The 22,985-nt window shown below is 40.5% G+C and overlaps 1 pseudogene across 1 annotated transcript in view; it reads left to right on the plus strand.

Moving 5' to 3' along the window:
• LOC308092844 (contactin-associated protein-like 4) overlaps positions 1 to 22,985 on the plus strand; it is a 209,148-nt pseudogene that overhangs the window by 27,225 nt on the left and 158,938 nt on the right. Inside the window, exon 4 of the transcript in view lies at positions 18,236 to 18,429. The product of the transcript in view is annotated as a contactin-associated protein-like 4 (transcript). The remainder of the gene's footprint in view (positions 1 to 18,235; positions 18,430 to 22,985) is intronic.

Raw genomic sequence — 22,985 nt, forward strand, 5'->3', positions numbered from 1 at the left:
TGACACTTTTACTTAAGTAAAACACTTTTTTCCACCACCGTGTAGCACTGTGAACCCGTTGCACTGTAGACGGAGATAAGAGACGGTCATATTCTCTCTTAAAGTAAAGTATAGCCAACCGCATACTTTAGAACTCTGAACCTGTACCAGTGTAGATAGAGATGAGAGACAGTCATATTCTCTCTTAGGTATACAGTATAGCCAACTGCATACTTTTAGCCCTCTGAACCCGTTCCACTGTTCATATAGAGCTGTGGGACCATCAAAGCGTACACTGTACTGTACACGCTGAGCCTGAGACATATTTAACCTGCTGGCTATTATATTCTGTTCTGCATTACATTACACTTTATTATTCACATACCTTACATAAGCTCATCTCTATGGCGACGCTATGAAAAAAGATACTTGACTGCTTTTAGACGAGTTAAATGAGTGGCAGATACTAGCAGCGAACTGTTCACACTGTTATGGAGCTTTAAGCTCCTTTTTACAGTGAGCCTAGAGAGGCCCTGACTGATGTTACGTTTTTTAGGGTTTTTTTTGGTACTGTAACCTGATATTCTACATTATTACACATACCTTTTGATTTGATTTGATTTGATCTTTATTTATCTTGAACAATTTAAAAGTACAGAAAACTCCATACATCATCATCACAATTTCAAAACATTTGGGGACAGAAAGAAGCAAATGCTTATCTAGTCCGGCCCCCTTCTTACCATGACAAATAACCTATTGTAAAACAATATGATTTAATACAAATTGATATACCATAAAATGAGTACACAATTTACATATATTACATATAAATCGATCCTACTAAAAGTAATACAATATCATATAAAGTAAAGAAAATAATCAATTAAAAAAAAACAATTCATATAAAGCAAATAATCATAGCTTATATAAGCTCATCTCTATGGCGACGCTATAAAAAAGATACTTGACTGGTAAGAAACGAGTTAAATGAGTGACAGATACTAACAGCAAACTGGTCACTCTGTTATGGAGCTTTTAGCTCCTTTTTACAGTGAGCCTATATACCCTGATCTTTTTTTTAATTTTCTTCTTTTTGTACTGTAACCTGATTTAACCTGAGGAAAATATTCTACTTTAACGGTGTCCATTTGTTCTAATAAACAGTTTAGACACATCATCAGTGATGTATCCTGGGTTCACTTGGTGTTTCGGGTCTCGTAACATCAGACACCCTCTCCCAGGCGACCCAACCGGGGTTCATCAGGCCCCGGCCTATGTCTAAGTCAAGCCCCCAGAGCCGCGGTAGAACAGTGAAGCGGCCGTCGCCTGGTGGTCTAATGTGGGATTGCAACACTTTCGCATTTAAAACGCCACTGCGCCATGCTTCTACCATTTGAAACCCTGTAGTGCGCCTGCTCGGTGCTCAAGACTTCCGCATTTGGGCACCCACATTTGGTGCCCAAATGCGGAAGTAGAGGTACTTCCGGGTGCTTCAAACGCCAGTGAGCAACTTTCATTGAAATGAATAGCTGGGGTTGGGGCAGTCCACCCTCTAGTTATATATTATAACTCTATGGTCTAAGTAGCTTGTGTGGTCCACGGATCCCCCACTTGATCCACAGCCATCTTGGCGCCGCTCTGGGGGCTTGATCCTAACCCTAGCTGTCTTCAGGCATTTTTATAAAAGCCTCGCTGGCCTTTCTTAGTCTTTCTTATGTATTTACTTCTGCTATAGAGACTAGTCAGTAGTGAGGTGCTTCTGATCACACTGGGTGTTTGATGGAGCGTCTCACACACCATGAGGTGTGGATGAAAGACTCAATAAATGAGAATTTGTATCTGAGCCAGTCTTGCATCCTTTATTCTGGAGAGCCGCTTTTTCCACTCCGGTGGTATTTGATTTAAATTATACAGCACAGTATATATAGCTGAGCACCCACTGCCTGAACTAAAAAGGCTTCCAGAGGAAGAGCACCTGCTTTTCTTTCTTACATGTGGAGCGTGAGGGGGTGTGGCGTTTGAGGAGGTCAGAGAGGTAGCGGGGAGCCTGGTTGTTGAGGGCCTTGTAGGTGGTGAAGAGTATTTTATAATCTATTTTGTATTTTACTGGGAGTGAAGGTCGTGGAGGACTGGGGGTGATGTGGTCACTGTATCAGGTTTATTACTTGTCTTTTACATTTTTGTCTCTTTTATTCTCTATTTCCCTTTCCATTCTTTTTCACACATTCCCTCTGCATCAGTATCGCTTGTTTCTCTCCCCCCTCGCACTTTCTCTCACTCTGTCTCCCTCCCTTCTTTATTATTTTTTTTTTCTGCCGCCCTTCTTTCCTCTTATGTCTCCCTCCCTCTCTGTATCTTGCTCTTAATTTTTCTGTCTCTCTGTTGTAGTCATTAGTTTAAACATTGTGCCAGGAAGAGAAAGACAGATTCAGTCCATCTTAGAGCCAAATGTTAATGGCCAACATTCAACCTTTAAATGGTTTCTTTTCATTCAGCAGGTCACCCAAAAGACACCCAAATAGGCTTTGAAAGTGACGTGTCACTTCAGTAATTGCTTTCTGAAAGATTACAGTGGAAAGTGAACTTATGCACTTTAATTGGCGGAAGCTGCTCGTTTGAATGCACTGTGTGGAAGCCGCCAGCTAATCCGGTATTGATCAAGGTTCTTTCTGTCATTCAGTGTAGCTTCTAGTCCATGAGCCAGAGCCCCAAAATTGAGCAATGATTATCGAAAGAATGGGCAAAACCATACCTATATTAAATTGTTCATAGGGTCAATACGAGTAAATAAATATATGATAACCTCTCCACAGGAGCAGCTTTTTCATGGTTATCACACATTTTGTTATTTTCCCCATACGTACATGACGGTGAAAAAATGACAAAATTAAAAAAAGAGTTATCATAATGAAACTTCCTGAGTTGATTACTTACATGAAGACAATGATTTATCGTATTACAAGTTTTCTGAAATTGTATATTTAAATATGCAAATTAGGCAATTAGGAAAATATGCCCAAATTTGCATAACTTTCCAGAATCAACATTGGAACATTGGACAAAGCCAGAGTCAACATACTTATTTCATTTTGTTAAGATGTTGGAGTCAAAGGTTTTTAACGAGGGAATATTCAATATCTGGCTCAGTTTTGGGGCTCTGGCTCATGGACTAAATGCCTAATTTGCATATTTAAATATACAATTTCAGAAAACTTGTAATACGATAAATCATTGTCTTCATGTAAGTAATCAACTCAGGAAGTTTCATTATGATAACTCTTTTTTTAAATTTTGAATTTTTTTCACCTGTCATGTACGTATGGGGAAAATAACAAAATGTGTGATAACCATGAAAAAGCTGCTCCTGTGGAAAGGTTATCATATATTTATTTACTCGTATTGACCCTATGAACAATTTAATATAGGTTTGGTTTTGCCCACTCTTTCGATTATGAAATCTTGTCTGGCTCATGGACTATTCTGGGGGATTCAATTGTTTGCTGCATATAGCGTTACAATTCTGGGCATGTCATAACAGGTGAACTGTGAGCAAATAGGCAATAACAAACATTCGGTGAAGATAGAGAATCTACATGCTTGCGGCGGATGGTGAGCTTGTAGATCGGCTGCAGTATTTTCAGTGAAGACATTTGGTGCACAGGGGAACCAACGGGGACCAAGTATAGACCCCTGGGGGACCCCGATCAATGAAGCGTTTAAGTGTTTAAATGACCAGTGTAGGAAAGTAACTAAGTACATGTACTAGTTACTTGGTACTTTAAGTATATTTTGATGCTAATACTTGTGTACTTTTTCTCAAGTAGATTTTTAATGCCATGCTTTACTTGTAACAGGGTATTTCTACATTGCGGTATTGATATTTTTACGACATAATTCAGCAATTTGTTTCCACCACTGTAAATGAATTGATACTAAATGGAAAATCAAATACCTTGAAAGTGATGAGAACCAGTGCTACTGTATGGAAACACTGAACTTTGGAAGACACAGGGAGCCAGTGTAGTTTATCTAGGACTGGAAGTGATGTGAAACGTTCTCTCTTTTTTGTTTTTGTTAGCAGTCTAGCAGCAGAGTTCTGAATAAGGCAACCTTTCAATGGACCTTTTAGTCCGTAAAAAGTGCAGTGCCTGCCTATCCAGTTAGTAGTCTAACCTGCTTGACATTAAAAGCATGAATTAGGTTTTGCCATCCTCTTGCTGAGTTAGGAATGGTCGTACTTTGAGCAATAATGTCTAAAAATGAAATTATGCTTACACTTTGTTTAATATGGATGGAATTTAAAACTCAAATTAGAGTCTAAAAAATGACACCTATGGCTTTTGCTACTGCGAGGTTTGATGAAGGGAGTGAGGTTGCCAAGACTTTTAAAGAGCACATCCTTTTCTGCTTTGGGGCCAACAAACTATGTATCTATCTAACCACCCAACCAACCAACCAACCAACCAACCAACTAACCAACCAACCAACTAACTAACTAACTATCTGTGACTAACTATCTATTCAAATTGGTTTGAATAGAGCTGAGTCGTCGAGGATTTTCTTTTTTATTATTTATATGAAAGCAGGGAATCATAGCGAAATAATGATATATTGGTTAATTAGATTGAGTGAATAGTTTTGAAACTACATGCTTATAGAACTGAAGTCAAGTAAAAAACCTTAACCAGAGAAAACACCAATCTAACTAACTAATTTGAGAAAGTATCCATATATTGATGACATTATCATGTTACCCTTCCTTCCTCTTCAACCCTTAAGCCATTAAAACCGGGAAAGCATCTATGTCGTTTTAGATTTTTGCGTTGGCTAAATCAAAAATAGCAGACATACAGCTGAGCCATTAATTAGAACTGCATGCTGGTACTGACTTCCTATTTGGCCTCAAATCCAGCGGCGCTTCCTTTCCGCCTGGTCAACACCCACAACCTACTGTAGTGTGCCGTTGAAGCGACCTTCAGCGTAACTCTGAATCCCTATTAGCCACTCCCTTGTTGTCCGTAACTCGCTCCGAGTTACGTTATTAAACTAAAACCTATTAACTGAATGTCAGGAGTGTAAAATGTGAATGTCAAGGGCTAATAACAGGTCTGGAGTCATAACTTTAGAGGGAGCAGCTGTGAGGTGACAACTTTAGAGTGAAATGTTGGCAGTGGTGGAAAAAGTACTCACATGTTTTACTTAAGTAAAAGTATCAATACTGCAATATAGAAATACTCTGTTACAAGTAGAAGTCCGGAATTCAAAATGTACTTGAGTAAAAGTATTGGCATCAAAATGAACTTAACGTACCAAAAGTTGTTAAAATCAGTAAATAGACGATCTACAAGCGCAGACACGATGCACGAAGGATTTATTTGTACACTGTGCTGAATTGTGCCCGAAATAGTCTAAATAACCTTTAGTTAACTATAGCCTTCCCTTGATGCTGTGAGCCCATGCTGTGCAGTGGTGTGTGTGTGTGTGTGTGTGTGTGTGTGTGTGTGTGTGTGTGTGTGTGTGTGTGTGTGTGTGTCTGTATGTGTGTGTGTGTGTGTGTGTGTGTGTGTGTGTGTGTGTGTGTGTGTGTGTGTGTGTTGTGTCGTTGATTTGAATTCATGTACGTACATTATCATCCCTTCGAGTGGCTGTAAGCCCCGCAGTTAAACAGACGGGCGGGCGGGCCATGGTCATGTGTTGTTGTTAACACGTTGACTGCCGGGAATTAATTAATTAATTCATCCGAGACCCACAGAATTGTAAACAACAGATGTCTGTGGGGGGGGGGGGGGGGGAGAGGAGGACCAGGGTCTCTTCTATCATCCGTAAAATACAAACACGATCTTCTGTTCTTTTGTTTTTTTATAAGTCTGATATAACCTTAGACCGGACGGGCTGGAATTTGTTTAGATCACGTGATTTCCGGGTGTAATCTTCTACGGGAGTCCCAGTCACAGGTTTGGAAGTCAAGCGTTGGATTTGAAATGACTTCTATAGACTTCAATGGCAGTCAATGTGTTAAAGCAAGTTGTCTGATCTTAGTACCATAACACATGCATGTAGCTGTGGCTGGAGGTGGTCAACGGTGGTCAACCTTGACATTGCTCAAAGACACCCCGACTTGATCATTATTAAAAAACAATCACGCAGCATGTGCTTGTGTCCCCCCTGGGCCCCCCCCAGCCTGGAGGTTAAAATGCTGGTTATGATGATGACACGGATCGACACTGATTGGCTGACAGAGCGGTGATGTAACGGTGCCAGCTGGGTTGCCTTTGACGGACAGACAGACAGACGGACAGACAGACAGACAGACAGACAGAAAGGAAAAGCAGGGAGAAGATGATGTGGTTGATGTGAAGCAGTGGTGTAAAGTAACTAAGTACATTTACTTAAGTACTGTACTTAAGTACATTTTTGAGGTATCTGTACTTTACTTGAGTATTTCCAATTTCCAATACTTTTACTTCTACTCCACTACATCTCAGAGGCAAATATTGTACTGTAATTATATTGTAAGTGACAGCCATGGCAGAGCCCATTCCCTGTGACCAGCACACGTCAGCTCACTTCTATTTCAATTACATCTGACATGGTGGACAGAGAGAGGGACGGACAGATGCGTTAAAACCTTTTCTTACACACCTGCCGAAGAAGATGAGCCTTTCTGTTTCTGTGTACTTTTTTCCTTTCTGTTTGCACTCTGTCTGTCACTGTGTCTCTTCTGTTTTTCTCTCTCTGTCTCCCACTCTGTCTATCACTGTCTCTCTTCTGCAGAGGTGTAAAGTACATTTACTCAAGTGCTGTACTTAAGTACAATTTTGAGGTATTGAGTATTTCACATTTTCAGTACTTTTACTTCTACTCCACTACATCTTGGAGGTAAATATTATACTTTTACTCCACTACAATTATTTCAAAACTTTAGTTACTAGTTACTTTGTAGATTTTGATTATTATTACAAAACATATATTAACCACTGCAACCCTATGTACTATACATTTTGACCATTTGAAAATAGCCGATCTACAAGCTCACAATGCATCGCGATGCGACACATTGTGGGCTTGTAGATTTTTTTTACTTATAGATCTGCTATTTTCAAGAGATTTTTATGCATTTTATATTTATATAATATCATTTGAAAACTATTAAATTCCGCATAACGAGTCTCTCTCTCTCTGTGTCTCTGTCTGTCTGTCTGTCTGTCTGTCTGTCTGTCTGTCTGTCTGTCTCTCTCTCTCTCTCTGTGTCTCTGTCTGTCTGTCTGTCTGTCTGTCTGTCTGTCTGTCTGTCTGTCTGTCTGTCTGTCTGTCTGTCTGTCTGTCTGTCTGTCTGTCTGTCTGTCTGTCTCTCTCTCTCTCTCTCTCTCTCTCTCTCTCTCTGTGTCGCTCTGTCTCAGTCTCTCTCTCTCTCTCTCTCTCTCTCTCTCTCTCTCTCTCTCTCTCTCTCTCTCTCTCTCTCTCTCTCTCTCTCTCTCCCTTGCTGTACTGTACCCTTCTCTGTGCTTGTTCTTTATAGAGCACCGAAGTCTGACGTAATTTACACATCCTACCTGGGTCGCGTTTTTCCCCCCCGTTCTGAATTCCCATAGACGTGTTTAATATCGCGTCAAATAAGAACTGTGTTCCAAAAATAAACAAATGACCCCGGCGTTTTGACTCTTATGGATATGAAGCATCAACTGACGGTGAGAAAACGCTAATGTTACTTTCGCCGAATTAGTTACATTTTCGCCAATACAGACTGTATCAAATATAAGTGACTGACTATCATAAACGATACAGAACCTCCTCCCTGACAATTTCACCGAGACAGTTTGTTTATTTTTGGACCACAATTCTTATATGAGACGATTCTATGATGACCCACTGTTATTCTCCATGCATAGAGAAATTACTTTACGAACCAGGGGATGGACGAGTGACGTCAGGACTTCTGTACTCTATTTGACTCTCTCTCTCTCTCTCTCTCTGTGTGTACTCTCCTTCTTTCTGGTCCTGCATACATGTGTCCTTTCTCTTTCTCCCATACATACTGTTTTCCACTGGGTTGTGTTTTTTCTACCCCCTCCCTCCAGTCTAAATCCTATAATGAGAAAAAGGCCCAAGGTCGGGGCTTTCTGGCTCGGTGCCGTTATGGGGGGGTTAGGGGGTCACGTCTGCTTGTCAAGCACACATTAGCCTTGGCCTCATATGCTGCTGCCCTGCACCTCGTCACTGTAACACAAACTACACTAGATTATGGTCTCCACAGCAGGGTTGCCAGACTTTGCAAGATAAATAAGCAACCAGGTCCATGAAAACAAGCCCAAAAGGCTGGTAACACAGACAAAAGACAATAGTTTCCACAGCCAGTGGTGGAAAAAGTACTCAAATGTTTTACTTAAGTAAAAGTATAAATACTGCAATATAGAAATACTGTTACAAGTAAAAGTCCGGAATTCAAAATGTACTTGAGTAAAAGTACAAACGTATTGGCATCAAAATGTACTTAAAGTACCAAAAGTAAGTTTTTCAAAGTATACATATCTTTTGAAAATAGCAGATACAAGCTCACGATGCGACGCATTGTGAGCTTGTAGATCTGCTATTTTCAAATGACCGAAATGTATATAGGTGGGTAATGGGTATGTTTTGTAATAATAATTTAAATCTACAAAGTAACTAGTAAGTAGTTTTCAACTAATTGTAGTGGAGTAAAAGTACAATATTTGCCTCTGAGATGTAGTGGAGTAGAAGTAAAAGTACTGAAAATCGGAAATACTCCAGTAAAGTAAGAAAAAATACCTCAAAAGTGTACTTAAGTACAGTACTTGATTAAATGTACTTTATGTTACTTTACACCACTGTCCACAGCACTATAATAAGAGCTGGTAACACAGAATACAGAGCAGATGTTGAAGCACCCAGACAACTGGCACTGGCAGAGAAACAAACAGGGTGGCACAATGCCAGCCAGCTGAAAAACAGCCCAGGTGGTAGGCAAACACTCATCATGTCTGAAACTCAGATTGATTTAAAAAAAAAAAAGAATAACAATATAATGGGCCAAATTAGCTGGCAAGTTTTTGATGCTATTTAACCATGCAGCTAATTTGTGTGTGTGCGTGCGTGTTTGTGTGCGTGTTTGCAGTGGTGGAAAGTAACTAAGTACAGTACATTTACTTAAGTACTGTACTTAAGTACAACTTTGAGGTATTTGTACTTTATTTGAGTATTTCCAATTTCCAATACTTTTACTTCTACTCCACTACATCTCAGAGGCAAATATTGTACTTTTACTCCACTACATATACTTGAAAACTTTAGTTACTAGTTACTTTTCAGATATAAACTATGATATAATGAAACATACATTAACCACTTTAGCCCTATTTTATACATAGGCTATTTGAAAATAGCCGATCTACAAGCTCACAACGCGTCGCATCGCGACGCGTTGTGAGCTTGTAGATCTGCTATTTTCAAATATTTAGTAAATTAACTTTTGGTACTTTAAGTACATTTTGATGCCAATACTTTTGTACTTTTACCCAAGAAAATTTTGAATTCCGGACTTTTACTTGTAACAGAGTATTTTTATATTGCAGTATTATATAGTATTATTTATATTGGTACTTTTACTTAAGTAAAGAATTTGATAACTTTTTCCACCACTGCGTGTTTGTGTGTGTGTGTGTGTGTGTGCGTGCGTGCGTGCGTGTGTGTGTGTGCGTGCGCGAGTGCGTGCGCATCGAAGTCTGTGTGCAAGGTGGGCGAAGTGTGTAACGATTTATGGATCAATAAAATGCATGCGGAAATACGGACTTCAGTGGGCAAGATCCTTTAGTGTCCTTGAGCGTCCCATTATGAAAGACGGCTGTAATATCGATGTTTGTAATTTAGATAGCATGCTGATAGCACGTTATTTAGACAATGCTATGTTTCTTTTAATTAGTTCTAGCCCTTCCAAAATAATACGGTCCGTGCCGGTGCTCATATCATACACCTCCAAATGAAATCGGGGGAAATTCCCGCTGAATATCCTCATAGGTCGTCAATCAGTTTCTACCGCTGCGTTCGACAATGGCTTGGAGAATCTACACACTGGTGCCGACTGGGCACAGAAGAGTCTGTGCGTTATGGTCGCTCTGTTCTTCAGAGGTGTTCTTAGCAAACCACCTAAAAAGCTCGGGGGCCTGTTTGGGGAAACAGATAGTCTTAAGCGGGCCGGACGGGGTTGCGTGGAGCTTTTATACGACCACGGCCTTGCCCCGGCGCCATAAAGCGTGTCTATGAATGTGATGCATTTTTTACACATACAGTGGGCTTTTTTGAAAATAGCAGATCTACAAGCTCACAACGCGTCACATCGCGACGCGTTGTGAGCTTGTAGATCTGCTATTTTCAAACATTTGAGTACTTTTGTCAACTTTAAGTATATAAGTACTAGTTACTTTAAGTATATTTTGATGCCAATACTTTTGTACTTTTACTCGAGGCTGCATTTTGAATACTGGACTTACACTTGTAACAGTGTATCTCTGCAATGTGGTATTGGAGTATTTTTTTCCACCACTGCTGAACACATTTGATATGGAATTAGGAACCCTTCGCGACCGTATATATATCCTTGCTGACATCGACCCAGGCAGGATTAGAATCCAAGACCATCCACACGAAAGGCGTGTGTGCTCTAACAGCTACACTATGGGTGGCCCCTCTTTGCTAATGACATTATGGGAAATAAACGGCCTGACGTATGACCTGACTGCATTATCAGTGCAGGATCAATCTGGGAACCCAGATCCAACTGAAAATGAAAAACAGCGACCTCTGCTGTTTGTTCTATGTCTGTTGGCTCTGGGCGGAAGAAAACGTAACACCAGTGCGCCAAGGTAATTAGAAAACAAGGTAGGGACAGCCTAGGGCGCAGGCCGACGCCATTGCTTGCATGGCAGACGCCTTTGATGCGCATGGGAGCCAAAACGGGAACAGGAAGTTTGGTGAAATACAATGAAGTCTATGGCAGACAGCTGGACCAGCTTGTGAACAAACACGATTTCTGAACGATTGTGTCCTTTGTCAGATAATCGGTTCAGGAATATAAAAGAAGAAATATAACAGGTTTTTATCCAATCAATTCAGTTTTTTTTAGCACACTGTATGATTTTATTGAGGCATCTAAACAGCGGCATGTATCGTCCATAGACTGTATAAAAATCGTCTCAGGCAGTGTTGCCAGATTGTGTGAGAGAAATAAGCAACCAGGTCTAGGAAAACAAGCACAAAAGAAGCACTGGGGGCCAGGGGTCTTCAACGTTTTCCCCAAACTGATGGGGAGATGGAGCAGGGACCCCCTACCCTACCTAGACCCCCTACTAGGGTGGGGGGGGGGGGGGGCAACATATATTGTATAATTATGTATACAATTGTCTTTCATAAATATAGATGTTATTGTTCATCAATACTAAGCTATTACAAATAATAGACAGATTAATATATTCATGCTTTTATTTTAAACATACATGTAAAAGGTACAGTGAGTAGGGTGGCCGCACTGCCATTTATAAACATACCATTATTTTTTTTGTAATTGTCTAATCAAGCAACAATTTCGCGGACCCCCTGCAGTACCTCACGGACCCCTGTTGAAGACATGCACTAGGCCATTATGAGCACTTTAAACCTTTACTGTATACATTGAAAATTGCCGATCTACAAGCTCACAGCGCGTTGTGAGCTTGTAGATCTGCTATTTTTTTTAAATCTTGAAGTAAAATGTGAAATATTGAGGATTTTTTAAACACTAACAAACCACAAATCTGGTACGGGGCTCCCTGGCACAAAACATTTTCAGATGGGGGTTAGGGACAAATACATATATATTAATTTGAGGGTCCATGACATAAACATAATTGAGAACCACTGGTTAAAATAACTTTAAAATTGTGAAGCCCAAGTCCAAATAATCAACTACACTTGAAAAAAAGAAGTGTAGTTGAAAGTGTAGTTGAAAGTGTGTAGAAAAAAGCCCAAAAAAACGCAACCCGCAACTACCAATATTTACAAGCAACTTCACAGAAAAATAAGCCCAAAGTCGCTTATAATAAGTGGACATGGCAACACTGGTTTCTGGCTCAGCAGTATCGTGTACTTTGTGCTCTTTAGATAGCTCAATAAACGTATACAGTGGACACATCGAAAAGCAACATAGCAGAAAACAATGTGTGATATGTCTTCTTTTATTTTCCAGAAGCAATTACTTTACAAAGGTCTCAGTCATTCAGAAATATATTTTGTTCATGAGCTGATCCACCGGGCTCTCATTAACTCCAACGCATTCCACTGAACTCAAGGCTGCAGTCTGGCTCCCATGGTGCGACGAATCTGCCGGTTGGAATTGCATGATAGCGAAAATGACGTAGATGACCCCACCTTCTTTAAATATATCTTGCAGTGCGCAAGGAAACCGGTGTTTGTGTATGCCTTCAGCGCATCACTTCCGGTTGGTGCGACTATGTTTTCATTCCCACTAACAATATTTCTACACGGAACACTAACACCACTTCTCCCAGAGAACATGGATCGTATTGGTTATAAGCCCACTTGTTTCTATGATGAAAGAGTAAGTTAAAATGTGAATATCTTTCCGTGGTTTTGTCTGCTCCACGGACGCTATTGTTAAATTAGTTTCGGTTTGTTTCGAGGGGGGAAGGATCGACGGACACGTGAATCCCGCCCACTACATTTGATTGGGTAAAGCGCGGCCTGCTTCCTAATCTGAAGGCACGCCCACTTGTAGCCAATGCGCACACGTTATGACGAACCTCCCCGACAGATTCCAACGCAGTGCAGAATCTGTTCTTGAGAGATTAGTGCAGGATTAACAGAAGGGCTTTATAGGTGCTGAAGCACAGGGCACCAACCTTGGGGGTGGGAGCACCAAACGATGGGAAGACATTTAGAAGTAGCGGCTGGCCTGCTGAAGGAGCGCTAAAACAGGGAAACGCGCCGGTGAAGCGTGATTTTTAATGCGCCGCACCCTTATACCATTATACCAGGGGTCTTCAACGTTTTCAGGCCAAGGACCCCCTAGCTGAGAGAGAGATGAAGCAGGGACCCCCTCTATATTGTATAAAATTGTGTTTCAGAAAAACTTTTGCCGCTCTTTTTTCCCCTCTTAACACCTATAACTCTTTGCCAAAAATAGCAGATCTACAAGCTCACAACGCCTCGCGCTGCGAGGCGTTGTGAGCTTGTAGATCGGCTATTTTTGGCTAAAGTTCTCCTCAGAAAAGGATACTGTAGGGTTCAAGTGGTTTATGTAAAAACAAATAATCATATCACGCAAAGATTTTGGGGGACCCCCTGTAGTAACTCTGAGGGGTCCCGGACCACCTGTTGAAGACCCCTGCATTCCCGGACCACCTGTTGAAGACCCCTCTGCATTATACCATTATATTCAATCTTCATGCACACTTCATGCATTTGTTCTTCATGGTAGATTCAAATAGAACTTCAGGCCAGGGTATGTTTCAAGGCACTCACTTATATTGTTTTTTTTTAATGTGCCGAGTCTGATCAATGCTCGTTTAATGGTCAATATCTTCAAAACAAAATAAGATATCCACACGTAATACAATGTTATGCCAGTTCTGATAACTTTGGTCCAATAATGATCCACAGACCATTTGATAGCAATCGGGCCTACGGTTTACAATCATTTTCTTCTTCTTTTTTTACACTTACAGTTATAGGCCAAAACGTAAAGTTCTGTTGCACCCCCATCTGTCCAATTGGTATATTTATATTCTGTGTTATTGGTGGAAAGATTTCCAACCTAGTTGCCAAGTTTGGAATATGTAGCTGTTATTACAGTGGCTGTATGGTTTCTGAGACTCTGAAACTTTTAGGACAGAAATAAAGAACATGAAGAATAATCATAAAAGATACAGTCAGGTTTCCAGCTGCTTCGCTGCTTGGGCCTTAAATATAAATGGCCGATACAGTACACAACATACAAGCCTCCAATGCAACAGAATGTGCTATGAATGGAGAATCCAAGGTCAAGCAAATGAAATAAACAACACAATAACACACCCATACATACTGTACTGTACTGTACTGTACTGTACTGTACTGTACTGTACTGTACTGTACTGTACTGTACTGTACTGTACGGTACACACCCCTTAGAAGTTTGTTCCATCAAGTCGGGTTGACGTTGCCAGATTTTGCGATAGAAATAAGCAACCAGGTCTATGAAAACAAGCCCAAAAGAAGCGACTATAGTAGGCCTGTGATGGCCACACCAAAAGCCACACAAAGCCAGTAAAACATGGTGCACACTTGTCTTTTTTGGTTTATTAATTTAGTTTATGTTTATTTTCAGCACTACATACTACAACCATAAAGGACTACACACAACCGGTTAAATGACATACTGTTTATTGCACGTTTGATGGGAAAGTTACCCTTTGTTAGGGTCAAGTTGTTTTATCAGGAGTCATTTAATTTGTATGTAAGTTCATTAGATTTGTGTTGAGTTATCAGTTGGGATGAGTGCTGGAGTTTAGAAGGCTGGCCAAAGAAAACACCAGCTGCTTCACATGTGCTTATAAGGAGCTGATTGAGTAATTGGACTGCACCATGTGCATATGGGGAGGGGCAGGGGTTTATGAGTTTGAATTTACTATTACGATTGTGAAGATATGTATTTTGATATTTCAGTTCCATTGTAATTTCATTTGTTAATATGAGGTAGTGCTGAATAGTGGATTATGTTGTAGTTATTTGTAGTTTGTTTAATTGTTATTCTTTGTCAATTCCCCTTTGTGTTAAGAGTGGACTGGTCACCCACTATATATGTTCCCCTCATGTCACATTTTGGTTAGGTCAGTCTTGATGTTAAGTTCAGTTCTGTTTGACCTTGGTTGTTTTGGGCCTAGAATTAATGTCTGTCATGTTTTTATGGGAAAAATAAAAGATAAAAAACATTTTAAAGAAACTACACAAGTCTCCTGGTGTCTCTCATGCCGACCAACTCGGTCCCTGACAAGGCAAGCACTTTAAACCTATATACATCGGCTATTTGAAAATAGCCGATCTACAAGCTCACACTGTGTTGTGAGCTTGTAGATCTGCTATTTGAAAAAATAAAGATCTTGAAAAAGGTGACAAATGTGGAATATATTTTTGAAACATTTGAACACAAATCTGGGACGGGGGTCCCTGGCTCAAAATATTTACACATGGGGGTCCGTGGACAAATACATATTATTTCAGGGGCTCCTTGACATGAAAATGTTTGAGAACCACTGGTTTAAACAACATTAGGAAACAAGTCCAAATAAGCAACTAGACAAGCCCCCCAAAAAACACACACACACACACACACACACACACACACACACACACACACCTACCAATATTTACAAGCAACTTTACCAGAAAAAACAAGCCCATAGTTGCTTATAATAAGCGGACATGGCAACCCTGATCAAGTCCCTGGCAGATTAAAATGCAACAAATCATTAGTGAATGCTAGTAGTACCCCCCCCCACTCTCCCTCTAGCTTTAACTTTATCTTTCTCTCCCCTATAGCTCCCTCCCTCCACACTTTCCCTCTTTTTTTTGTTCTGCCGTGTCACCCACAACAAGTGATAATCATTGTCTCACTATCTCTCTGTCTTATCTTCTCTGGTTCTCTCCATCAGTCAGAGGAGTCAGACACATTGGGGTTAGTGTCTCAATGTTCTGGTCATGGTGTGATATATTGTGGGTTGTGGCTCAAACTTAAGTTGTGACACTTCCAGTTACAGGACGTTCTGTAAGCATCAGGCCATCCATCGTGCCACACAGGGATGAGAGTTAGGCTACTGTATATCTGTCATCAATGGTCACAAGAAGTCACCTTGATGTGATTTATCTCCTTTTTTATCCCCGCCGCCGCCAGGCCGGAATGGCCAAAGGCGAGGGGTTATAAGATAAGATGAGATGAGATGTTTATTGTCACTGTATGGAACTTACAATGGAATTGTGTTTAGTGCATCCACTTAAAACTAAGAAATACAGATAGAGCAACATCATACAATAAACTGTTAATCCGTCATAGCTTAAGTCATCATAGCATGTTGTCAAATAAATTAATCCATAATACATATAATAAGTCTGAATAAGTCTTTAATATCAAAATAAGGGGAGACTATGGGGAACCATTGGGATTGGAGGAGTGGCACGAAATGCCACAAAGCATTAACACAGCGTCCGACTGGCGTGAAACTTTGCACGCACACTCCCAGTAGTCCAAGGAAGGCTTGCCACCACAAATGAATCATGGTGGTGCTATATACCAGGTCGACACAGCCCTGGTTAGGCAGCCCGGTCTGGCGGGGATCTGCAGTTTATGGTCTCACTACAGTATCTCTCCTTCCATTTCTCTCTCACTCTGTCCCTCTAATTTATATTACTTATTTTTTTTACTCTGCCTCTCTGTCTCCGTCTTTCTCCATCTTTGTTTCTCTCTCTTTCCCTCTATATCTGTCTTCCTCAATTCTTTATGTTTCCAGCCCGAAGGGCTAAAAACGTATTGCTTTTCTGTCTGTTTATTTTCGTCGTTCTTCTTCTCTTAGGTTTTCACAAATTCCTATGGTAAATGCTAGAATCTCTATCAGCCACTTTTTATAATTATAACCTTTATAATTATAACTCTTGTTGCCTGAGTTTAATTTGTATTTAAAATGCTGTTTTATAGATTTTATTAATCAAGTTGAATTAATCATGTTTTTTCCACTGTTCTGTGGATATATAAATGTTGAACACTATCTATTAGATAGTCCACCCACTGAGTGATAACGTGACCTGTGGGTGTCTATTTAAGTGGGTGAGGTACACACTTCTCCAGTTTGACCCGCTGAAGAGCCTTGGCTCAAAACGTTGTCAATCATTTTACATTGGAGCCAGTGTTGATTTCGTCGACTAAAACTATGACGAAAAATGTTAGTCGACTACCTTTTTTCACTGACGAAAACGTAATAAAAACAAAACAAAAAATAAGCTATGATGACTAAAACCGAGACTAAATATGTTGACAATTTCGTCAACAAATAAAAACTAGACTAAAATGCTAGTGAGGGACTAGTGGAGAAGAGATCCAGTAGAACTAAAAGACGATTGGGTGCTCTGAAAATAGCAGATCTACAAGCTCACAACGCGTCGCAGCTGCGACGCGTTGTGAGCTTGTAGATCGGCTATTTTCAGCATGCAACCAAGTGTAAAATCAGCCATTACGACGGCATCAAGGCACCGCCAACATACATTTTAGTCGACTAAATCAACTGTAGATTTAATCGACTATTATCTTATGATATTTAGTCAACTGTAGACTAACAGTTAAACATTTAAGATGACTAAAATATGACTAAAACTTGAAAATAAAAAAATAAAAACTTCAAAATTTGCTGTCAAAATCAACACTGATTGGAGCAGATGAGTGTGCAGGTTTTATTCTTTTTCTTCATGTTACTTTCCAACCCAGCACCTCAACCAAGTGATGTGCCTATTCTATTAGTTTTCAAATACTAGAGACATGACACTTTCAGGAATGGTAGATCTGTGCAAACCGATCAGATACAGCAAAGATATATAAGGCCATATCTGCTGCACCATGAATGCAAGAGACATGGTGCTCATCTCCACCCTCCTAATTGGCAGTGACACACACAGACACACAAGTGTAGGGAAGAATTGGGGAATTGGCATAATGAATACATTTGGAGAAAAGAGATGGAAGATAAGATACATAAGTAAGGCTTTTTAAATCTGCCCTGAGGAAGGAAGCTTAGGCCGAAACGCATCGAGCGTTCTCAATGAACAAGAATGTATCTCTGAGCCAGTCCTTGCATCCTTTATTTCATTGGTTCTCAAAGTGGGGTCCGGGGACCCCCCAGGGGTCCTTTGGGGGGAATACCAGGGGGTCCTGAGCTTTAATATTGTGTCATGTTCATTTTAACCACTTTAACCATATTAACCACCGAGTGCCGCGCTACGAGCTTGTAGATCTGCTATTTCTGAAAAATTGTGAAAGTGTGTGCAAATCTTTGAATATATATTTTTAAAGCGAACATTTTTGACTAAAATCTTTGCTTCTGGAGGTCCCTCGCAAACAATTTTTGAGATGGGGGTCCGCGGCTAAATACTTATCAATTTGGGGGTCCTTGACATGAAAAAGTTTGAGAACCACTGCTTTATTTTCTCTGTCTTCTCCCTCTAGGTGCCGGAGGCTGGTCACCTTTGACCTCAGACCGGTACCAGTGGCTGGAGGTGGATCTGGGTGGGCGGACCCAAATCACCGCTGTCGCCACGCAGGGCCGCTACGGCAGCTCCGATTGGCTGACGGAATACCTGCTGATGTTCAGCGACACGGGACACAACTGGAAGCAGTACCGACAGGAAGACAGCATAGGGGTGAGCTCCCTGGAATGGACAATGAACTTATGAACCTCTTTTTTTTGGGCGGTGAAACCGCCCCTATATGTGAGGTTTGGACAATTGCACCCCCCCAACCCTGCGCTCGTAGGGGTGTGCCGATATATCGTCCCGCGATATATCGCGATACGTTTTCGTGACGATATGTATCGTTTTGAAAAAAATTAATATCGTTTAAAAAAAAAAAAAGGGGGGGGTTTTTTTTTTACAATAATAATAATCAGGCATGCAAACAGCCCCGAGGTGAAAAGGGTGACAACATGTTTTTTTTTTTTTCGGGTCAGGTGTCACACTGTTGCCCTATTTGGATTCAAAACGGCTATTGTAGCTGAAAAGCTACAAGTTCGCATATCTGAATAATGCAAAAACAGAATTATTTGTTTGCATTTGCTTTTTTTCTCCCCCATATATTTTTCATAATAAAAAATGTGCGTATCGTATCGTATCGAAATCGTATCGAAGTTGTGAGCCAAATATCGTATCGTATCGTTTGGTGAAATTAGTGTATCGGCACACCCCTAGTGCGCTGTGATTGGCCACCAGTGTACCCCCCTAACCCTGCACCGTGATTGGCCAATCACAGTCTATTCAGGACTGTGATTGGCTAGTGAAACATGACACATGTGCATAGCCTATAAATAGGACTATGCACTTAAAAAAAACACAAAAAGTATATATATATACTGCAATGTAGATGTACTCCGTTAAAAGTAATGGTCCGGAATTTGAAATTTACTTGAGTAAAAGTACGAAAGTATTGGTATCAAAATGTACTTAAAGTATCAAAAGTAAAAGTACTAAAATGTTTGAAAATAGCAGATCTACAAGCTCACAACGCGTCGCATCGCGACGCGTTGTGAGCTTGTAGATCGGCTATGTTCAAATAGCCTATGTATAAAATAGGGTTAATGTATGTTTTATATAATAATGTATATCTGAAAAGTAACTAGTAACTAAAGTTTTCAAATAATTGTAGTGGAGTTAAAGTACAATATTTGCCTCTGAGATGTAGTGGAGTAGAAGTAAAAGTATAGACAACTGGAAATACTCCAGTAAAGTAAAAGTACCTCAAAATTGTACTTAAGTACAGTACTTAAGTAAATGTACTTAGTTACTTTCCACCACTGCTGAGTTCTATGTTAGCAGCAAAGCAAAGGCAGAAACACGTTCAAACTGTGTATATATCGTGAGTCATATAGTCTCAGTATTCAACAATGTTATCGCATATCACATGTTTTCCTAATATTATGCAGCCCTAATAGGAACAGTTCAAACTTTATGGCCAAAAGGGAGCACATTGTTGAATCTATACTAATGAATAACATTAAAAACAGAAGACTGTAGGTGAGGTCGCTGTAATAAATTGTATCAAAAAACACTACTCTCTATATGATAAACACCCAAAATAGTACTGTCGATATAACAATATAAAAAGTACAGTTAATGTAATAATACCCCACCTTGATATAATGCCCCACAGTGTAAAGAGTACTACAGGTGGCCCGGACCGTTGGCCTAGCGAACCGGGCACCTAGGCTCCCAAGTAGCCTGACAGTGCGTCGCGGGTTCGAGTCCCGTTCCCGACGACCTTTACTGCGTTTCTCTCTCCCTGTTTCCCGTCAATCTCCACTATACATGCTATGAAATAAAAGGTATTAAAGCCCCAAGTACTACAGGCAATGCTGTTGACTGGTGGACCATACTAAAAACAGCACCACTTCAAACCCAACCCAAGGCACACGAGCCATAAAGGTGACATAATGCTGTTAACGGTTATGCGCCATAGGGCATGGACATAAAGGACAGGTCGTGTTGAACACTGCGGTTCTAACAGGACCCAGGCTGGACTCGACCGCAGTGGCAAACACACAGTCATCAGGAACCTCTGGCTCCCTATTAATAATAGATGGAACAAACGAGAGGGAAGCGGGTCAGAGCTCTCTGGCTGCTGACTGGACGCAGGCGCTGCCAAAAACACTTTAGCCTCCGTTGATGGAGAAATAATATAGACAAAGAGGGCAGTCAAGCGTCAGGTGGCTGGGCTGGCTGGCTGGGTGACCACGGGCTGGCTGGCTGGGTGACCACGGGCTGACGGGCTGTGTAAAGTGCAGGTGGCGCTCAAATCCATATGGAAACCTCTTATCTCCAATATTTTAACTTTTTGTGTTTTTTTTTAAAATATTATTTTTGAGATTTTAAGATGTCTTTGGCTATTCAAAAATAGCAGATATAAAAGCTCACAGCGATCTAGATCTGCCATTTTATTTGAAAAATCGTGAAAATATCTTATATATATATTTTCACTTTGAAAAAATCTTTGAATATATGTTTGTATTTTTTTTAGACCCGAGGCCGATTCTACAAATGTCTTCTAAATCTGAACAGTTTCCTGAAAAACGTTTTGCTATAATATCAGTGGTGCTCAAACTTTTCCATGTCAAGGACCACCCAAAATTATATATATTTGGCCGCGGACCCCCCGTCTCAAAATATGTTTTTCCAGGGACCCCCCAGAAGCACAGATCGGAGTTTTTAAAAAAATCGCTTTAAAACATAATAGTATATACTGTACATTATATTCAAAGATTTGCACACATTTTACACACATTTTATACAACTTGTAGATCTGCTACTTTTGCTGTTTTTGAATTTGAATCCTGAAAAGTAACAGTTTTGGACATATGAGGTTTACTCCACGACGGAGAGATATACTGTGTAGGAGTCCTCCTGTGTGGATGAAGAGGGTTTGAGGGTGCTTTCCTTTTAACACCAGCCAGGGGGCTTCAACTTTTTTCAGGCCAAGGACAACTTACTGTATAGCGGACAGAGAGATGAAGCAGCTATACGGACCCTCCACTACATATTGTATAACATTGTGTTGCAGATTAAACTTTTCCATAGACTTCTTTGGCCTAGTCAGTGTTGTGTAAAGTTAATATTTTTTTGTTTTTTTGTTTGCTTACACATTATTAACACATTCATTGCCAGGTATTAATTAATGAAATAATCCGGTACTGCCAGCGGTTTTACGTCTTTTTGACGATCCACAGAAGAAAAAAGACGAGTCTCTCTTCTTTCCACCGGAAAAATAACATTGTAACAGCGATCGTCCGGTCTGTAGTTATCGGCAATTGAATATAGCTTGTTTTCACCAAAAGACGCAGTCTGGGAAAATAAATCCGAGATAAATGTATTGTTATAAATCTGATAACATTGTAGTGGACGAGGTGACAATGTTTTAGATGACGTCATTTCCGGGTGTATTCTTCTCTCGAAGTCAAAGCATCATTCATAGGTTGGCCAAGAGCGTCCTTTAGCGTAATCACTCAAAAACTACAGATGGCGTAATATTAGGTCATTGGCAGTCAAGCGTTAGATTTGAGATGACGTAATATTACGTCTATGGCAGTCAATTTGTTAATTGGATTCATATTCATGTTAAACCCTTTGTAAAGTTGAGCTTTGGCCCTATACTTGGTTTGCTCTTTTTTTCCCCCTCTACACCAAATATCTTCGCCGAAAATAGCCGATCTACAAGCTGCACAAGGCTGCGACGGAGCTTGTAGATCAGCAATTGTTTGGCAAATGTTTCTACCAGAATAGGAATGCTATAGAGTTCATGTGGTTCATGTTGAAAAATAAGAATAGCACAAAAGATTTGACGGACCCTTTGTAGTAACTCTGAGGACCCCCTAGGGGTCCCGGACCCCCTGTTGAAGTCCCCTGCTTTATACATCGCTTAAAGGTCCTTACACACCGGCGAATATGCGAATATACGCAAAATTCGGACTCGTTCCGAATAATTAAAAGACGCTTTTTCGCTTCGCGAAACTGATGTGGACGCTTGCATTGACTTTATAAGGTTTTTTAAAAAAAACGTGCATGAAGAATTCGCCCCGTGTGTAAGGACCTTAAGTCTTTTATTTCTGTGCTGTGTCACTGTGTCTCAGTGTCCTGGATTAGCCCATTTCCTTTAGTGTTCTATCCTGTCTATGTCTCTGCTGTGATCCTTCACGTCTTCACACAGCATTCAGTTAACTCTGAAAGTGTAAAGGGGGAAAAATGGTTTTCATTCACGTTCACTTTTATAATGTAAGTTGTGGTATTTTAATTGTATTTTCTCCATTTAAAGTGGAGAGCGATAGATAGAAAGGCATTATGGAGAGACGGTAGGGGGGGACATGCGCCACTGGTTCCCAGAGCCCAATTGTAAAAAAAACTCTCTCCACATGGTGTGTGCGTTGGTTATTGGGATTAGCCTGCGGGGCTCTGCTCTTTCCGTTTCAATAAACAGAGAGATTAGGGTCAGAGCAGAATGGCTGCTCTCTCTCAAATGGGTGTCACGTCTTTCCAAATGTGTGGCGTGTTTTGTTAAAAAGCGCTTCATAAATACATTTAGCTTGACTTGGCTTCTTGAGCCGCTCGAGGCTGTTAGAATGTCAGACGGTATGCGGAGCTGACCTCGCTCTCTGCTGATTGGCTGAGGCTGGTCCAGTTGGGAGGGAAGGAGGGAGGGAGGGAGAGAGGGTTCAGTT

This window comes from Gymnoscopelus braueri, assembly GCF_963280865.1.
Source record: "Gymnoscopelus braueri genome assembly, chromosome: 10".
NCBI classification, from domain to species: Eukaryota; Metazoa; Chordata; class Actinopteri; order Myctophiformes; family Myctophidae; genus Gymnoscopelus; species Gymnoscopelus braueri.